We start from the raw sequence: 19,399 nt of genomic DNA on the forward strand, positions 1-19,399 counted from the left end.
ACGTTCACATGTCAGAGGGACCCTACCATTTACTTTTCCTGCCTCTGCTGCATTTAAGTACTCATTTGCAATATTGCATTAACGTAGGGGTTTTGGAGTGAATTATAAAAGGAGTGGGTAACAGCTTGCGTTGGCTGTAAAGCTGCACTCATATTTTTGGCAGTAGGTAAAAAGGGCTGATTAGGAGAATCTATTTCCTGTATGTTCAAATATAAACCAGATACTTGGTCATGAAAAAGTCATTTACTGTTTTCCAAAGACCTTTTTTTTTTTTTTTTTTTCCTAATGTGAAATGTTAGTTTGAGTGGAAAACTGGGCAAAACAGCATCAAGAAAAGGTGATTGTATTAATTCTTTCCTTCCTTCCTTCCTTTTTGAATTCTGATTGTTTCTGGCTTTAGACAGATGATATTCCCTAATGACCATGGTAGGGCTTTTAATCCTTCAAAGCAGGAGTGAAAGTGCAATTACTGTACTTGAATACCAAAAATACTTCAGTTCAAGCAGGGTTTTTGATGCTCCAGTCTTATACCATTTTTAAAAATTAAGACCTGACCTGGAGCAATGGGTGGCCCATATTCTAACTGTTGATGCTTGCACTTTTTTATGGTCATCCCTTTGAATATTTCCATTGCTATTCATATTTAGATATGAGAGGACAGCTTTTTCTCAGGTTCAGTGTGTACGGACTTCTTTCTGGTGGTGGTATTCTCTTGGTCTGCTTAGAGCTGCTGTTGCTTTTCCCTCGGGCTGGTAAAGTGGTGGTTGCTCTGAGTAGGTAGGGGAAGCTGTAAAGAGCTAAGGTAAACAGGCAAGAAATATATTCTGGGTGAAAGTCAATTACACAGTGAAAGTAACATTCTGCTGCTTGTGCTGTGCTGCTGAATGATGTGAGGGGGTTTTGGAGAACACAGTAGGGAAAGTGTCACAAGCAGAGGCCTACGCATACAGGGCATCTGTTTCTCATGAGGGTCCTTGAAGAAGAAGAGCATTGATGCTCCCGGCATTCCTGCGGCCTTTTTTCCAGGCTGGGATCCTGAGTATCTGGTGTAGCTGACCTGCAGGTCCTCACACGGCAGAGTGCCTGTACCCAACATCACTGGGACCCAGAAGCAGGAGCAAATGAAGAGTCAGGGGTGCTAGATAACCATGGGCAGGACTATTTGCTTCATAGAATCACAGAATAGTTTGGGTTGGAAGGGACCTCAAAGATCATTGAGTTCCAACCCCCCTGCCATGGGCATCCCCATACAGACTTTAATGCTCTTCAGAGTCGGGTCCTGCCTTCCCCTCTCTCTGGAAATGACTAGTACTCAGCACTGCAAGTTGCAGTGCAGAAATCTGCAGAGCCTTTGCTTTCTTTAAGCAAGAAGAGTCATAAAATATGTAAGGGAAGAAAGAAGAGGGAGAAATACTCTCAGTGTCGTGCTCCCTCTTCAAGACAGCCTTGGACCACTTTCCATCTACTGGGAGTTGTAAGTGGTAGTTCTTCGTCTAAGAATAATTCATTAAGGGGACACTGAATGGTACTGTCCCAACGGCAGCAGCGTATCTCTGTTAGTTTCATGTTTCTTTCCTGGAGCATGAAGCCCAGGAAGCTTGCTCTAGAGCTCTGTCTCGCCGATGGGCTTCTAGCTGACTAACCTACTCACCTTGTCTCTTAGGGTTCAACAACAAAGAAAAGTGTTCTGTTATCATTATATTAATGTTTTGTGTCTGAACTGTGACTTGACATTGCAAACTTTCTTACAGAAAGCGGCACCCCACATCGTGGTGAGATGTGGGGCTACGGGAGCCTGTATGGTGGGGTTGGCCGAGGCGCCGTACAGGAGCTGAACTCCCAATACCGGTGTATGCAGCTCCTGAAACTTTTTCCAACACAAGCCCGCTGTTTCCATTAAAGGTTTTTATGGGGCTCCCTACACATCATATCTTGCACAGCTTACCATATTGGCTCTTAAAAGTGGCTTTGAATACAATGCCAAGGCCCCCCAGTAGCAGCTTTATGGGCTGCCGGTGAGCTGGGAAGCCCCAGTTGGCTATCCCCGTGTTAGTGGAGCCCCCCACGCCAGCTTTTTGAGCTAAAATGGTGAAGTACCTGCTTTGTCTTGTTTAATTAAACATGGCTTCCTTGTTGAATAAAGCAGGGAGCATTGCAAAGTGCCACAAGCTCTTAAAATGAAAACAAAAACTTCATCATCAAGGTAGCTTCTGCTTCTTTCAGGATCTCTGGCACAAAATTATTTTTTCTTGCTTCTTATTTTGCAGAGCTGGTAAAAAGCCATAAATCCAGATATTTTGTAGGGAAATCTGGCACTTATTGCGTATACGTTGACTTACATATGAGAGCTTCTGGACAGGACTCCTAAACTTCTCAGTGCTCCTGGATTGTTAGATGTGAAATAATGTTCTCCGAACACTTTTGCCATTATTTTTCAGAGCCCAGTAGACACCACAGCCTGTAGCAGCTGAGGGCAGCTTGGAGGTGGGGTGCTGGCAGGCAGCAGCCTTCCCTCCACCTGCCCTGCCTGTGGGGGCAAGCTGCATCCCAGAGCTTGCAGTATGCTCTTGAAGTGCTCTCACCTCCGGCAGCCTTGGGATGAATCTGGCTCTTTTTAGGGTAGGTGCAAGGGCAAAGGTAACCCGTTCAGACATAAAAAGAACAGGTTGCCCAGAGAAGTTGTGGGTGCCCCATCCCTGGAGGTGTTTAAGGCCAGGCTGGATTGGGCTTTGAGAAACATGGTCCAGTGGGAAGTATCCCTGCCCATGGCAGGGGGGTTGGAACTTGATGATCTTTAAGATGCCTTCCAACGCAAACCGTTCTATGATTCTATGATAATGCAGCTTGGCCTGATTTTCTGCTGCCTGTGTCATTCCTTCAGTGTGCATGAGGAAAACAAGTGTGTAAAACCTTAGCATCTAATTGCCTACTAATTTTAAAAGTGATGAAAGGATGTACCATCACGTAATGAGTCAGGCGCTTTAAAGCACAGCACAGCTCGTTTTTGTTTTTTTTTTTTTAGCAGTGACAGAGACTGATTAATATGTACTTTTGTTCTGGATGCTAAATATTAAAATATGAGGGGAATAAAGCTGAATGCTACATAAATACACAGCATTCTTTTCCCTCAACAAATACAGAGTTAAAATTCAGTTGCTTGGTAAACCACATTTAAAGATTAGAGCAGTGAAGAAACAAATACTAGATAATATTTTGATATAACAACAACATCGTTTGGCTTCTTTTAAAGGAAGAAAAATACCCTGAAGATTATATGCAGGTACGAAGCATATTGCAAGAAACTTGACAAGGTTGGTGCTCTGTTTAACTATGGTCTGAAGATGAAAAGCCTCAGGGAGACAGGAGGGGTCGAACTCTAGATCTGGAGCAGGCTGTATCACCAAAGAAAATTTGGGAATTGGTAGTACAGTTTTGAAAAGACACTGCCAAGACAAATTATTTTGAGTGTAATTAGTAAAGAAGGAAGAAAATGTTCAGTTGTTTCATGCTCACCATCTGCCAGTGTTGTATTTCTATTTTATAAGAATTTTCTGCTTCATGGTGCTGCAGTTGGTATTTGGAGGGAGGAAAATACAGAAAATAAAAGACGGCATTGGACAGGGAAGGGGTGAACTTAGGATAGGATTGGAACACATGTGGATCCTTTCAATGTGTGGGAAAAGCCAGGCAGGACTCAGTGGTTTGATTTAGACCCAATACCGTGTTTTGAATAGCTTGCCCGTAGCAAACCAGTCGATAATGGTCTCTGCTTTTGGTTAGTGCTTGTCCTCTAGATCAGAATAGCATGTCATAGTGCACTTCCAGATGTGATTTCCCAGGCTGATTCAAAGGCTCAAAATACTTCAGTGAGTCACAAAGCTGGGGTGTCAGTAGCCACATTTTTCAAGATCGTTTTGTTCAGGCAAGAGCCCAGAGAGGAGGATGTAGAAGGCTACCCTGTGGTTTGATTGCAAAACCGTTGGCTCCACGATCTCATGAAGTCTGTGTGTGAATATGGCTGGAGCCTGACATCGTATAGCTCTGTCATGTCTACACGTTTTCCAACATCTTTTTTACACAACAACTACAAGGAACGTCAGCCAACACGTGTCTTGTATTATTTTTGCATTATTATTGTTAGAATTTTGCATGTTGACTAATCTGTTATTGCTGTGGTGTATCACTGAAACAGAATGTGGCCTTATTTTGACAGGGAAATGTACGTCATGTGACACGGTTGCTTTGTGACACATTGTACTGGGTTATTAGTTTGATATTTTCCATTAATCACAGAATCACAGAGAAGAGGAGAGCAGAGTAGGGGAGCAGAAGAACAAGAGATGCTCATCTGGCCATGAATTGTCCTTCTCCTTGATAGGCTCTCATGTCCTCTACCAATGAGTTGCCTCCCCTGTACTACGTGGTGTGCTTGCCCACTCAGAGTTTAGCTGGCAGTTAAGACGCAGTTTGTTCCCGCTGCAAAATCACTGCAGGCAAAGCAGCTCCCCCAGTCTTCCTGTGCAGCCCTGTGGGTTGCTTGGCTGCCAGGCTTGGGAAATAGTAGTGCGTTCTTCTGGATTTAGCTGGAATATAAAGATCCAGGCATTTTCAAGTAAGTGTGATCCTGCTTGTTTTCAAGTTACCAGCATTATTTGAAAAAACAGTTTATAGATATTATTTCAGATGGTTTGGGGGTTTTTTTGTAATGATTTTTGATTTGAAAGAACTCCAATTTTATGTTCGCTGCTGAATTTGCTGAGATTTTGTAATGCAGGTAATTTATGGACTTCACTGGAGATGGAGATTTATGAAAGCAAAAATTTATGCATTTAAATACTTTAGTGTATTTCTGTTTAACTTTTAGAGAGGAAAAATATCAGAAGTTATTTGAAGAGTTGGCAAAAGTTTCATGATGATATGACTGTATTATGATTTCCCAGTCATCTTTTTCACTTTTACTGCATTGTTTTGTTTGCTTGGCTGTTCATTTATTGATCTGATTTTATTCAGTGGGAGCAGCAATGACTACAGACATTCATTTCCAATAAAGATCTAACATTACTTTGTTAAAAACAAAACCATACACCCCAAAAAAACTCTTCTAAAAATTCCTATCTGAATAGGAAATTTGAACAGCTGAAAAAAATCACAGCAATACGTGTATATGTATAGGGTGCTTTTCCAGGGAGGCAGAGGAGGTGTTGATTTGATAGAGGCCCTGATATCTTCAGAGGGATCCTAAAACACTTGCATGTTTAGGCACTCTAACTTTCTTTGAAATGAATCCTTTTCTCATAATTTGTAAGAAAACTGTGCATAATACAGGCTCTTAGCTAGCATGCTTACTGTTCTCAGTTGGTCATTAAAAGGCATAGGAAATGTTTTACTTGAGGGACAGGGCACAAACTTTTTACTTCTATGCCAGAGCAGCATCTCATGCAAAATAGTCCTCAGGATGTGCCTGAGACTGCTCATGTCGTAGCATCAAATCAAGTGCACACGCCATTGCCACCCATGGTGTGAGGTTTTAGCTGGTATTTGGAGTTGTGTTTCATGGGACAGGTGGAAGTAATGATGACAATAAGAATGTCTTTGATGCCATATTTAGCAAGTGGTCTTTTCCTAATGTGGGAAGATCAAACAACAGGAAGCAGTTTCCTTGCTTGTAATACGAAGCTTGGCTTCGCAGCCAGCACCCTGTCCAAAAATTTGCCTCTCTTTTACAGGGAGGAATAAATTCTTGATGTCCCTGCTGCCCATGACTTCCCTGTTGGGTTTGCTCCTCCATGCAAGTTTAATGCAGGAGATACACCTGGAACCAAATCAGTTCTTCGTCCCTTTAGGTATATCTGTAGTATCAGAGTTGGAAGAGCCTGAAAGCCTCCTGCCCCTTACACCCTGACTGTGCTCGGGGCATGCAAAATAAACCCCCGAATTAGGGAAATCTGGCCATGGACTGGAGGCTATTACGTTTTTGTTCCCATGAGGGATGTGCTCCAAAACCCTGATAGTTCCTGTTATAAATGTAAACCAGATCACGCCAGGTGGCCCAGAACTGCAGAATTTTGTTGAGCACATCTGGAAGGGGTAGTGTTTGCTCATAGTCAAACCTCCTCTAAGACATTGAGAAGATAAGCATTGAAAAGCAAGGACATCCTACTGGTTCAACTGGGTGACTGTTGTCCACTGAAGAACTACTCACTTGTAGAAATCAAATACATTAAATTGATCCTGTAGACCTGAGCCCCTCAGTTATATGTCTTTGTAAGCACAGACCCACACGGGAAGTATCTTTTGCTTCTGCCGACTTGTCATCTGTTGTCTTTTGGCACATACTCCTTATACTGTAAGTCTGAAACAAGTTAGTTACGAAAAGAGGTGAGAGAGAATACTAAAGCTATAAACTGAATGCAAAACTTTGGTTCCACGTGTCATATTTTATTTCTTTTGTGGGTTTTGCGACTAAGAAAACAGTGGTAGAGGACATGGGAAATGTACCTGAGTTGCATACATGTGGATGAGCCAGCAGTTGCAGTGACTTGGAGTTGTGGACATAAGCTGGTATGTGCTGTTTAAGTCGTCTAGCAGTGCTGTCTTTTTTCATGCTTTTTGTATTAAAGCTGTGTTCGGCACGTCGTATTTTGGTTGAGGTGCCGCTTTGGAGTTCAGTAATGCAGCATGTATGTATTCAGAACAACAAGGGTCAGGTTTTGCACTTTCACTTTTTTCTGAGGTTGAAAGGCATCCGGCAATTAGTCTGAAACATTCAGGGATCCCCGGCTGTTATTTTCAGCCATGAACAACTTGCTAGAATTTATTCAAAATCAGAACTCCGTGTTGAGTTGCTGGTGTTACTGGACTGTTCTTCCTGTTAGGACTTGCTTGATTTGAACGAGCAGAGCACAGCTACCTCCCAGTGACACCCAGTATACCAGTGGTTATGAGCATAAGGGAATAGTGCAGTGGGTACTGGAACGTGGCAATTTGGCACTGTATGCTATTCATGTATTTTCTGCTCTCTGGGTTTTGAAATCCTTACATTCCAGGAGGATGTACACAGACATCTTATGGATCGTGACGTTTATAAACCCACCAAAGTAATTATTAGGCAGTGCATATTCATGCGACTACTATAATGCTTGTAATTATGTTGAATATAGTGTTAGGTGCACATATCTGTAATATTTGAATAATGGAAAATACGTTGCTTGTATTTTAATCGCTTACTAGCTTTTAGCTTATTAGCTATTACAATTTTCTAGTACTATACACATTAGAAGAATATTTAGTTTATTTTCCATAGACATAGGGGTAAATATATTGCATGGGTGTTCCTCTGATCCATAAATGAAAGAGCAAATATAAAGAATTTATCTTTCATTTATGAAGGTATCTTTCACTTATGAAGGTAAGTTTCACGTCAGTGGGGGGAAAGGAAAAGGCTAAAAATATTTTTATGCCTGTAAGTTAGATTTCAGTCAGCACAAGCACTACTGTGGGTGATCTGTTAATTTATGTGGGTGGCAAATTTAAAGGTGAGATGACCCAGATCTGATTATCAGTGTAAAGCAGATGGCCAGCGGCAGCTCCCGATGCAGCCATGATGCTCTTGTCGCTGGAAGTCAGCACGAGATCAGAATCTGAAAAATTTACATATTCTAGATAAGAAGGCGAAACTTTATATTTCGTCTTGCTACTTTTGAAGGAACTGTAAAAGAAACCACTGTCTTAGCTGGGTTTCTACTTCTCCTCAGTTTTCTACCATCTCCTTTTCTTGTGTTCTGAAGTGGAGATATTCATGTAAAAGAAAGGCTACCTGGTACTTCAGAAAAGGAACCTACTTAGGTTCCTTTACTTAGGTAGGCAGGCAAAAGGGGATTTTTGAACAGAGCATGGTCACTGTCACTGGAGACAGCATTTGTTGCTATGGAGAGTTCTCTGTGTTCAGGATAGACAATAAGGATACTAATGTGATGAATTTTTGGCCCTTTTGACTTTTTCAGGATCATGGTTTATTGTAATGGAGCACTCGCATAAACTTGTGCCATATATGCATTTTTTGGATGTTGCTGGGTAAAAATAGCTGCAAAATATCAAGAACTGGCTTCTGAGGTATAAATGTGAATCTCACAAGCTTTTTTATTTGAGGTTAATTTAAAGCAAAACCAAGGGAACGACCTCCAAAGTCTTTGTTCAAAAAACAAAACCCCAACAACAAGAAAAAGTGCATTAGGAACATTAGGCTTGTGAAAATATTAATATAGGAAATAACACCCTAAAAGAAACAAGGGTCTTACCCATCACATCTGAGCAAAGGCTATCCTCAACCTAAAGTCCAGAAGCACTAGATTTTCTTTCTAAACAGGACGTTCCTCTGAATGGGGATGAGGAATCAGGCAAATCAGTTAGCCACAATAAATATAATGTTGTTTGGAGGCATAAAGCAAGGTTGCAATCCAACAGGACTTTAAAACTATGCAAGCTTTAAAAGGAAGACAAGATAATACTGCAGCTCATACTAGAATCAAGTTAGGCATTAGATTATACTTCTTCTTGTATGGTTTCAAGCAAATAACTGAAACTCTAGGCTTCTATTTCCCATACAAGAATACAATGAGATAGTGTTCCTTACTTTCATTAGAGAAGTGAACATTGTTTCTCAAAAATTTCTTCTCTGTGATTTATATTGTATGGGGTTTTTGGGCAGTGGGTGGGTGGTTAAGCTATGTCATCTTATCAGCATCTTTGCAGAAAACTTTTCATGGCACGATGGAAACAAAGATTTTTCTCTCAAGTCCCAAACTTAAATTCTTGCATTGCACATTTGAGCAACTTTAATCTGTAACATAATTTAATGAAAAGTTATCAAGGAATGTAGTTAGTTTATAGAGAATACTAAAGAAACAATTTTTTGTTGTTTTCAGATAGGTTATTTCTATATTTAGACTGTAACACTCCATTACTGTGGATCTTATTAATGTCATCTTACATAAATTTTTCAAATTGCTATATAAACGGTGTGTTTTTAGTGCAGACAGTTGGGTTTTGGTTTTGTATTGGCTGACTGTATAAAACCTTTCAAAAGTGTGAATATATGGTTTTAAAATATTACTAAACAAACTTTGTAATCTCCCTGTCTTGTTCCTACGTACATTTTACCAGAGGTAACAAAAAGTTATGCCAAAGGAATTTAAACTTGATGAGACCACCTCCCATTTCTAGGTTTGTGTTTGATTTTGGTCATATTGAATTCAGAGCAGGAATTAACTTGGTGAAGGAATGTAGTGCAAGAGTCCGGATCTGGATGATTGGCTTTCCTCCCAGTTTTCCCGCACCAACCTAAACGTCCGAGACAGAGATCCCCCTCTCTGAAAATGAGACTTGGACAAAGTGCAAATTCTTCATTTCCTGAAATCTTCTTGTTTAGGCCAACAAACAAGCAGGTCAACGTGCAGGTTGCAGAACCGAAACTGAACACCAGCTCAGTTTCCCTGGATCAATGAAGTGTAACTTGAGGCTTGTGGTTGCCTGTTCAGTTTGGAGAACCAGCACCGAGAACAAAGGCTCAACACTGGTTCCTTCAGATATTTGAGCAGTAAAATACTGTTACCTCTGCTCTTTTCTCCTGGCTTTCGGCTCAGTGCTGTGCTGTTTAGGTAGGCCAGGAGTAAATTTGTTGGGATGGTTATGCCAGAAAATTCTAGAACAGAAACAGCTTTTTCTGTCCCTATTTAGGTAACATGAAGTGCACAGCAATGTGTGCTATCTTGACTCGAATGTTTTTATAGTGTGGCTTCTGCTTTTTGAATGGGGAGTCTTTTTTGGTCAATAGGAACTAGGGGCTTATGGTGTTTCAAACAAAACATTTCATTTCAAGATGCAATTAATCCTGCATTTCAGGATGCTAAATAACAATAACACTTCCCTCAGTGTTCACTAGAATGCAATCAGATCTGCATTTTAAGGGAGTTTGGATTTGTTTGTTTGTTTGTTTTTACTGAAGAGCTCATTAGAAGTTGATGGGAGTTGAGTGCACCTGGGTCCAATCACGAACCTCTTCCTGAAGTTCCTAATTCAATTGATTGGGTTGTTTAGTGACAAGAAATACATTGTCAGCAGGACCTTAGTTATTTAATCTATCTAGCCATGAGCATTATGAGTAATGCATAAAGGTAGCTCAGAAGTCTTACATGTCCATGTCTGAGCAGAAACACTGGAGAAGGAAAAAGATATCTCTTATTAGTGTTGATATGCAATATTGTACAATTACTGTTTGACACGTGTCTCCATAAAAGACGTGCCATGACAGGTAGTTAAAATTTTACCTGTCAGTTTGCTCAAGTGTGATTGAATTATAATGCTAATGTTAAATGCACAGTATCAAATGTAGTTGATATATCTTTCTGTTCTGCTGCAGATTACACCATCTTCTTAAACTGCGAGACGAGAATATTTCTTGAAAATTAAGAGTTCTTCAGGTAAGGACTGAGTTGTCATTTTCTTTCTATAAAGACCAGTGTTGTTAATAATCACCAGCAGGAAGTAAACACTGAGGACAGTTACTCTTTGTGAACTAGACTTTGAAAAGCTGAAGAGAAATAATTTGAGATGTTCAAGGTGATACATCCTGTAGCAAACAGGCTACTTGAGAAAGACACATGTATGCACTTTTGGATGCTCTTATTATTTTGAATTCTTGGTAACTAGATTGTCTTTGAAGAAGGGATTGATAAAGAATTGTCTTCTGATGGTAAAATGGAAGCCAGCTGAAAAAGTGGCTGGAGGTAGCCAGCAGCCCTCTGACACCTGGCTTTAGCAGCATGACTCTGCTGCAGGCTGCCTGTCATTGTTCATCTCTTAGTTTCAGAGCAACATTGGTAGACCTAAACTTCATGTTCAGGAAATGTCCCTAGCACTCTTGGGGTTATTACTAAATAATAGTGTGCCCAGCAAGTTATGTTGTCGTTCTTTGACTGATGTCTCCCCTGGGATAAACAAGAAGTAGTTCTGCAGAGTGAAAAATCAGCAGCTCTTTGTATAAACAATCTGTTAAAACTCCTGCCTTGTGCTTAAGAAAAAGGATTTGAGGCTTTTCGGGAGGATTGTTGAAAGATTAAGTAATTACTCTGTTCATCATGAGAAAAGCCCCAATTTGCTGGAGATGGTGCTGTAAAGCCATATAGTCACAGCTGACCACAAAAATAAAATGTGAGAAGTTTTGCCTTGTCACATGATGGGGTGGGATTGTGTTTATTTTACTTCTGATGCAGACTGGTATAATGCAGGTAAGCAGTTCACTCAACTCCAAGTAGTTAATTTGATAGATGTTTATAAAACTTAGGAAGATACCCTTGAAGTTATGAACTGTCAGTCCACTTTTCCAAGGTAATGAAAACATTGTGAGCTGTTCAATCTACAGCAGCCTTGCTATCCTTTCAGTTTCTTCCACTTATATACACCTATTTCATCTTAGAGCTTATAAACAAAATACAGGCAGTTGTTGAAATTCAGTAATTAAACATTTTTCCATACACAAATTGTTCTTCCTGACTGCACCATATACTGTTACCTTGCCCAAGTATCATAAAGAGCCTGAAATTGAGAAATTGTGTTGAAATTCCTTTGGGTTTGCATTCTTGGAACTTTTCCTAGAGTAATTTCATGACTTAATTTGCATTTGGTGTTAGAAAATTTATAAGACTCTGGTGCTTTGTTACTTATGCCTAGGTTTTGAAAGGAAAAAGAATGAATGCCTGTTAAGTTTAAAATAAAATTGTAGCCTTTTCTTATAAAAATGGACACGTTATCATTGAAGTGCCAGTAAGTTGCGTGGAGGTATTAAGAAAATAAAAAGCTATCTGTAATCTTCCAAACCTTGTAACCTAAACAAATGAATTAAGGCTAATCTCTCTATGCCAATCTTTATTTTTATAGGAACATAGTATATAGAAATTTTAAAGACCATTAAAATGCTATTAATTTTTTCTGTTCTGTTTCAAATCTTTGTCTTACCGTGCCTGTAGAAAAGTGTTATTTTTCTTGTTAGATCTTCAAACAGGTTTTAAACTGAGTTTAGAAATGCTTCCTTTTCAAGATTTTTTTTTTTTCTGTTGGTTATGAATCTTTTTAAGGTTAGCAGTCTATTTACCATATGTAATTACACGATAGCAAATGCTGGTCCTGCTTCTCCAGTATCCTAGTTTATTGTTTATCTGCTTGCATCTGAGCAGAAATGAGTACAAAGATGCTAATGGTACCAATTCAATTGCGTGGGTTTATACATAACATGGGTTGTACATCTGCATAGATGTAAATGGCTTTTCTGCTTCACACTGAAGACCTTCTGAAGGTCACTGGATTACTCTGTACTTAAAATGTCTCCCTGGAGGAAGGTGATACCTTGGACATCTTATATTATGTTCCTAGCCAGCTTGATCATTTTAGGAAGAAAATGCACTAGTAAATTAAACACAGAAAGAGGTTCCTGAGTTTTGTAGGTAATTCCTGTACTATTCCTTGTTTTTAGAATTATACTTGCATAATGCAAAAATTTTGAGCTAGCATACACTGTATTGTAAGATTCTGCCTGTAAAATGCTATAGAAGATTGTCCAGTCACTTTTTAATGCTTGACCATTTATAATTCAAATCAAGCTTTGAAGTTTTAGTGACTACTTAAATGCTGAATGCCCTCCCTTAACGTGATGGTTGGAGTAGCTCCAGTGGGGGCTGTACTGGTGGTGTCTGCCACTGCTGTACGAATACAGGGAGTTGTTGTACTTCAAAGGATGTATATAAATATTTCAATTGTGTATCTGCACTTCCATTTATTACTTGAAAAATCAATAATAAATTGTAGGAAAAAGTAATAATAAGTCTGGTGCTTCATGCATTGTGCACCTGAAAAAAACCTTTGAGCTTGGTTTTGCTTTGAGAAGGACTTTAACTCAATTGTGGTTATTCCACAAATATTTCTTCTGTGGAAAGAAGAAATAATAATATAATAATAAGAAGAAATAATGACAGCAAATCTAATAACTTCAGCTGAAAGCATTTTCTGCTAATATTTCACATGGAACCAATGAAACTGAGATAAGGATATGGCAATGCTCAGAAAACTGTTGCTCCGCAGGCTGGGCTGGAAACCACTCTGATTCTTCATCTGACTCTCATTAGGCCCATAGTGAGCTGTCTTAGGAAGAGCAACCACCTGAAACCTATTTCTTTTGGGTGGAATGGAAGAGGGAGGAAGAAGACAGAGGTAGCTCTCATGTGCTTTAGCTTCATAAGCTGGTGTTACAGACAGGGTCGTGAGAAAAGTGGCGGTAGTCCAATGGAAATAGGAGGAGGGTGTGGGTGGGACTGGGAGAGGAGGGCAGAGGAGTTCCTTCAGCGGCAACCTACTGTTGTCTGAGCTCAGCTGTCTCAGAAAACTGCTCTTTGCAAGTCAGTGGGGAATCCTCCAGTCCGCTGAGCAGTGCAGAATAAAGGGGTGAGTGCCTTACTAGTATTGGACTCTCTGAAACTTCTCCATCCCACTCGCTCTGAAGGAAAATACTCCCCAAGCCTCCTTCTAGCTCAGAGCTCTTTTAAGGCTCCTGTTCTTCCTCCTCCTGCATCCTTTTGGCAGATTCAATTTACGTTGCGCTCTGGGGATTTGATTAATTTCCTATTATTGGCCCAGTCCTGCAAACCCCTGCACTCTGTTGCATCTCGGTGTAGACGACTTCTCGTCCTGCACATTCAACCTATGGCGTATTTACTGTATGGGAAGATAAACCCAAACTATGTTTGCTTGATGAATAGACTAGAATGTGAAATCTACCCTAGTAACAGAGTGAAGAAATATACTCAGTATAGAACTTTTAAGCAGTTTTTACCATACGCCTTGGTATTATAATTTTAAATTAGATTTGCTCAAAATGGAAATCCAGATTCAAGCTGACATCATAACACATGACCTCCAGTAGCAATGAAAATTGAAAACATGAGACAAGGGCATTAATCACTGAATAGTTTATAAGCTTGCCCTGAACGTTCATCTGAAACGTTAACGCTATTTTATTATATCAAATAACAGCTTAAAGTCAAAATTTATGAATACTGCAGGGTGCCTAAGATAAGGCATCCAGATTCAAATTACTGTACTCTGGCTCAAATCTTTCGAGCCTTTAGTTAAGTGCAGAGCTACTTGCATGACTAACTTATTGCTTTCAGTGCATGCATAACCTATTTCTTTTATTTTTTTTTTTCTGTTGGTTATGAATCTTTTTAAGGTTAGCAGTCTATTTACCATATGTAATTACACGATAGCAAATGCTGGTCCTGCTTCTCCAGTATCCTAGTTTATTGTTTATCTGCTTGCATCTGAGCAGAAATGAGTACAAAGATGCTAATGGTACCAATTCAATTGCGTGGGTTTATACATAACATGGGTTGTACATCTGCATAGATGTAAATGGCTTTTCTGCTTCACACTGAAGACCTTCTGAAGGTCACTGGATTACTCTGTACTTAAAATGTCTCCCTGGAGGAAGGTGATACCTTGGACATCTTATATTATGTTCCTAGCCAGCTTGATCATTTTAGGAAGAAAATGCACTAGTAAATTAAACACAGAAAGAGCCATGAGTAGGTCCATGCGTTTTCTAGGTAATTCCTGTACTATTCCTTGTTTTTAGAATTATACTTGCATAATGCAAAAATTTTGAGCTAGCATACACTGTATTGTAAGATTCTGCCTGTAAAATGCTATAGAAGATTGTCCAGTCACTTTTTAATGCTTGACCATTTATAATTCAAATCAAGCTTTGAAGTTTTAGTGACTACTTAAATGCTGAATGCTCTCCCTTATGTGATGGTTGGAGTAGCTCCAGTGGGCTGTACTGGTGGTGTCTGCCACTGCTGTACGAATACAGGGAATTGTTGTACTTCAAAGGATGTATATAAATATTTCAGTTGTGTATCTGCACTTCCATTTATTACTTGAAAAATCAATAATAAATTGTAGGAAAAAGTAATAATAAGTCTGGTGCTTCATGCGTTGTGCACCTGAAAAAAACATTTGAGCTTGGTTTTGCTTTGAGAAGAACTTTAACTCAATTGTGGTTATTCCACAAATATTTCTTCTGTGGAAAGAAGAAATAATAATATAATAATAAGAAGAAATAATGACAGCAAATCTAATAACTTCAGCTGAAAGCATTTTCTGCTAATATTTCACATGGAACCAATGAAACTGAGATAAGGATATGGCAATGCTCAGAAAACTGTTGCTCCGCAGGCTGGGCTGGAAACCACTCTGATTCTTCATCTGACTCTCATTAGGCCCATAGTGAGCTGTCTTAGGAAGAGCAACCACCTGAAACCTATTTCTTTTGGGTGGAATGGAAGAGGGAGGAAGAAGACAGAGGTAGCTCTCATGTGCTTTAGCTTCATAAGCTGGTGTTACAGACAGGGTCGTGAGAAAAGTGGCGGTAGTCCAATGGAAATAGGAGGAGGGTGTGGGTGGGACTGGGAGAGGAGGGCAGAGGAGTTCCTTCAGCGGCAACCTACTGTTGTCTGAGCTCAGCTGTCTCAGAAAACTGCTCTTTGCAAGTCAGTGGGGAATCCTCCAGTCCGCTGAGCAGTGCAGAATAAAGGGGTGAGTGCCTTACTAGTATTGGACTCTCTGAAACTTCTCCATCCCACTCGCTCTGAAGGAAAATACTCCCCAAGCCTCCTTCTAGCTCAGAGCTCTTTTAAGGCTCCTGTTCTTCCTCCTCCTGCATCCTTTTGGCAGATTCAATTTACGTTGCGCTCTGGGGATTTGATTAATTTCCTATTATTGGCCCAGTCCTGCAAACCCCTGCACTCTGTTGCATCTCGGTGTAGACGACTTCTCGTCCTGCACATTCAACCTATGGCGTATTTACTGTATGGGAAGATAAACCCAAACTATGTTTGCTTGATGAATAGGTGGCACTAGAATGTGAAATCTACCCTAGTAACAGAGTGAAGAAATATACTCAGTATAGAACTTTTAAGCAGTTTTTACCATACGCCTTGGTATTATAATTTTAAATTAGATTTGCTCAAAATGGAAATCCAGATTCAAGCTGACATCATAACACATGACCTCCAGTAGCAATGAAAATTGAAAACATGAGACAAGGGCATTAATCACTGAATAGTTTATAAGCTTGCCCTGAACGTTCATCTGAAACGTTAACGCTATTTTATTATATCAAATAACAGCTTAAAGTCAAAATTTATGAATACTGCAGGGTGCCTAAGATAAGGCATCCAGATTCAAATTACTGTACTCTGGCTCAAATCTTTCGAGCCTTTAGTTAAGTGCAGAGCTACTTGCATGACTAACTTATTGCTTTCAGTGCATGCATAACCTATTTCTTTTACTGGGACTGGAAACGTGAGCAAGATAGTAGGGATCTGGTTTGGCAGCTAGACTTGTGTGAACTGAGGAATTTGGTTTTACACACCCAGCTGTGGGAGAAAGTGTTAAATGGCCTTAGCGTGGATGCATCTGTGAAGGTAAGGTCATTGTTTTCTGGCAGTTTTTAGTTTGCTGAGTGATTTGAATTTTGATTTGGAATTCTGCTAGTAATTCTTTTTTGTAGAGGTAGTTGTAGTAGTACTGAATGTAATTTAATATGGAATATAATGAAAGCAATTTAATTTATGTATGCCTAACTGACCAGGGCTGTAACAAAACAGATCTTTTTAGGTGACTTGGTGGAATTACCACTTTAAACCAGTTTGTAGTTTCATTAATTTTTTTCATCTCAAGGTATTTTCATTGATTTGGTTTGCTTGCAGCTGGTATTTTTTAACTAGCAGATGCAAAATGTATTTGATAGTTTGAAAAGAAAGGAATTTAAGAATGTCATATTAACTTTGGTTTGATCTCAAATTTATCATGCTTCCTTTATATATATTCCTGTTACATGTGGCCTCATCAGTGTGTCCCAGATTACTAAAAATTTGACGTCATATATAGTTGACTTCAGTGGAATCTGGAAAAACACAAGGGAATGTGGGATCATTACTTTCCAAACTATTCACAGCTGCTATTGAGTTGAGGGTCTTCTCTCTTGTCTTGAAGAATATAGCTCTTGCTCCTTCTGCCCTCCCAGTATACAAGTTAAAACCTTGCCTGTGATATTTGTGTAGAGTTTGTTTTGGTCTGTGTATTTTTATTGTGACTTAAAAATATTCAACATGATCGGTCTTGCTTTACTTTTCCAGCTCCTGAATATGCAAAAAAGCCATCTTAATTGTATAAAGAGCGTGGGATCAAAATATGATCTCACATTAGCAGAAGTATATACTTGTTGTGCTGGGTACTTCTGCATGTGTTAAGAAGAAATATTTAGGCCACCATCAGAAAAACCTTTCTGATGAAAGCCTTAGGAGGAAGGCGTAGCTTATCAGAAATGAGACAGCATAAAGATCATTTTTGAGACATGCAGATAACCACAAAAACTTACCTGTTTTCTACCACAAACCCTGCTCTTTTTCGATATACCCCAGGGAAGAGAGGCATAAAGTTTGAGCAAGCCTTGGGCTGTGCAATTTGGAGCGGTATGCAAGCAAGCTGCAGCAAGAGGTGCAAACTTGCTAGGGCCCAGGAGTAGCATCATACAAATGAAGAATGTCCGATTGCTAATTTTAGGTCAAATGAAATACCTGGATGGGACTCCCCTTAGCTGCATGCTTTAATTCCCAGGTTGGAGGTGGGGGGGACCCCACCAAAACACCCTTCCTAATGAGCTGAATTTTATACCTGATGTTAAAATGTCTCACTTGCCAATGGAGAATCTTTTGCTGGGAGAGGTGCTTTGTTCCTACGTAGCTTCAGCCAGTGATTTCAAAATAGATTTAAATGCTTTTGTAGGTGAAAATGAGCTTAATTGACAGTGGGCTGGTTGTGGCTTTTGTATTTTGCTTTATTGGGTGATTCCAGTAGTAAACTGAATTTATTGAAGTAAATCAATGAAATGACTTCAATTGCCTGTTCTCAATAATAATTTTAAGGAACTCCACTCTTTGCCTGTTTTTATTTTAATGTAAGGTACATGGTGCAGCTTGTATACACATATTGTTTGAAGGTTTTGAATGGCTTGCCTGTCTGATCCATTTTAATAGATTCCAGCCTTTTTCCATGACATCATTATTGTAACAGACTTCCTAGAAAATATGAACAGCTGCTGTGTATTTTTTTCCTGTGCTTTATATTAAAACTGTAGCAGCTTTTCCGTTCTCTACAAATGACAGCAATGGACTTGTCTGATGTAAAACAAAATGAAAAAAAGTCAAAGTAAGGAGCTGCGATACTGTTAACAGGCCAGTAATGTAACAGGTCCCCATGTATGAATCGTTTCATAATGCAATAAGGGATTACTTATGCTGCTGTCATACTGGTCAAAGGTTGGTCCCATTTCCTTTCCCCCCTCCTCCTGAACTAAACTGTGCATCATTAAAGATGATGAAAACAGTATTGTACTCAGCTTCCTGGCCCAGATGGCAATTTGCATGAAGAAATATATTGTGGGCTTTTTTTTTCCCCTAATATCATTCTTAGGCAGACTGTGCATAGAGGTCTTCAAGTTCTTTTCAGTTCTTACAGTTCAGGTCAAGGAGACTTGCTTTGTTGTTTCTATGTGCATCCTGGTGTTCAGGGATGGTTTAGAGGCCACTTCACCTGGAGCCTAGATCATTAAATAAAACTATAAATTCATCAATCTTGTTGTTACACCTCATTTTCTGTCTGACTCCATATGTAAACAGCTCAAAGGTGTCAAAGAACGATGTGGGCCTTTAGATAGTTATATTGTGTTTTGTCTGGAATACCTCAACTGGAGTTTCAGAATCTTTTAGGTGACTTGTATGAACCAACCAGGAAGTCTGGTATGTTTCATTCAGCAGTATCTGCATTCGATTTAACAAAAATAGCGGGTATAAACAACACCTATCCTTTACATGGCTCTAGCTAAAAACATGCAGCGCTGTGCAGGATGATGAGGTGCTTGTGGGTCACTTCGGCCATCCAGCAAGCCAGGAGTTAACAGCCAACTTGGGTCTTACCTGGGTGTTCAAGCTGGAGTAAGGAGACAACACTGATTGTTGGTGGAGCAACTGCTGCTTAGAGAAACCTGCAAAATCCACTGTCAAGTCTGGTTTCTTGTTAGCTGGGTGGGTTTTCCTTAATGGTTCTGCTACCAGGGCTCAGCTGCAGCTGGTCGCTTTCTTTTCTGTGTTCCTCTATGATTCTTTTCAGACTTGGGACCTGTTTAGAGGATCCAAAAGTCAGGCTGTGTTGTTGGGGAAATGCCCAACCCATGTATTTCAGTATATGGCTCCAGGAATGCGTGAACTGTGATGCCTTCAGGGTTGTCTGA

General features: G+C 39.7%; 1 long non-coding RNA gene across 1 annotated transcript in view; it reads left to right on the top strand.

Annotated features, from left to right (window-relative positions):
* LOC106887245 overlaps positions 1-10,478 on the top strand; it is a 96,093-nt gene extending 85,615 nt beyond the window's left edge. The window contains exon 3 of the long non-coding RNA XR_001411835.1: positions 10,418-10,478. This is a non-coding gene — a long non-coding RNA (uncharacterized LOC106887245). The remainder of the gene's footprint in view (positions 1-10,417) is intronic.
* The last annotated feature ends 8,921 nt before the right edge of the window (positions 10,479-19,399 follow it).

This window comes from Calidris pugnax, unplaced genomic scaffold (genome assembly GCF_001431845.1).
Source record: "Calidris pugnax isolate Ruff unplaced genomic scaffold, ASM143184v1 scaffold34, whole genome shotgun sequence".
NCBI lineage: Eukaryota > Metazoa > Chordata > Aves > Charadriiformes > Scolopacidae > Calidris > Calidris pugnax.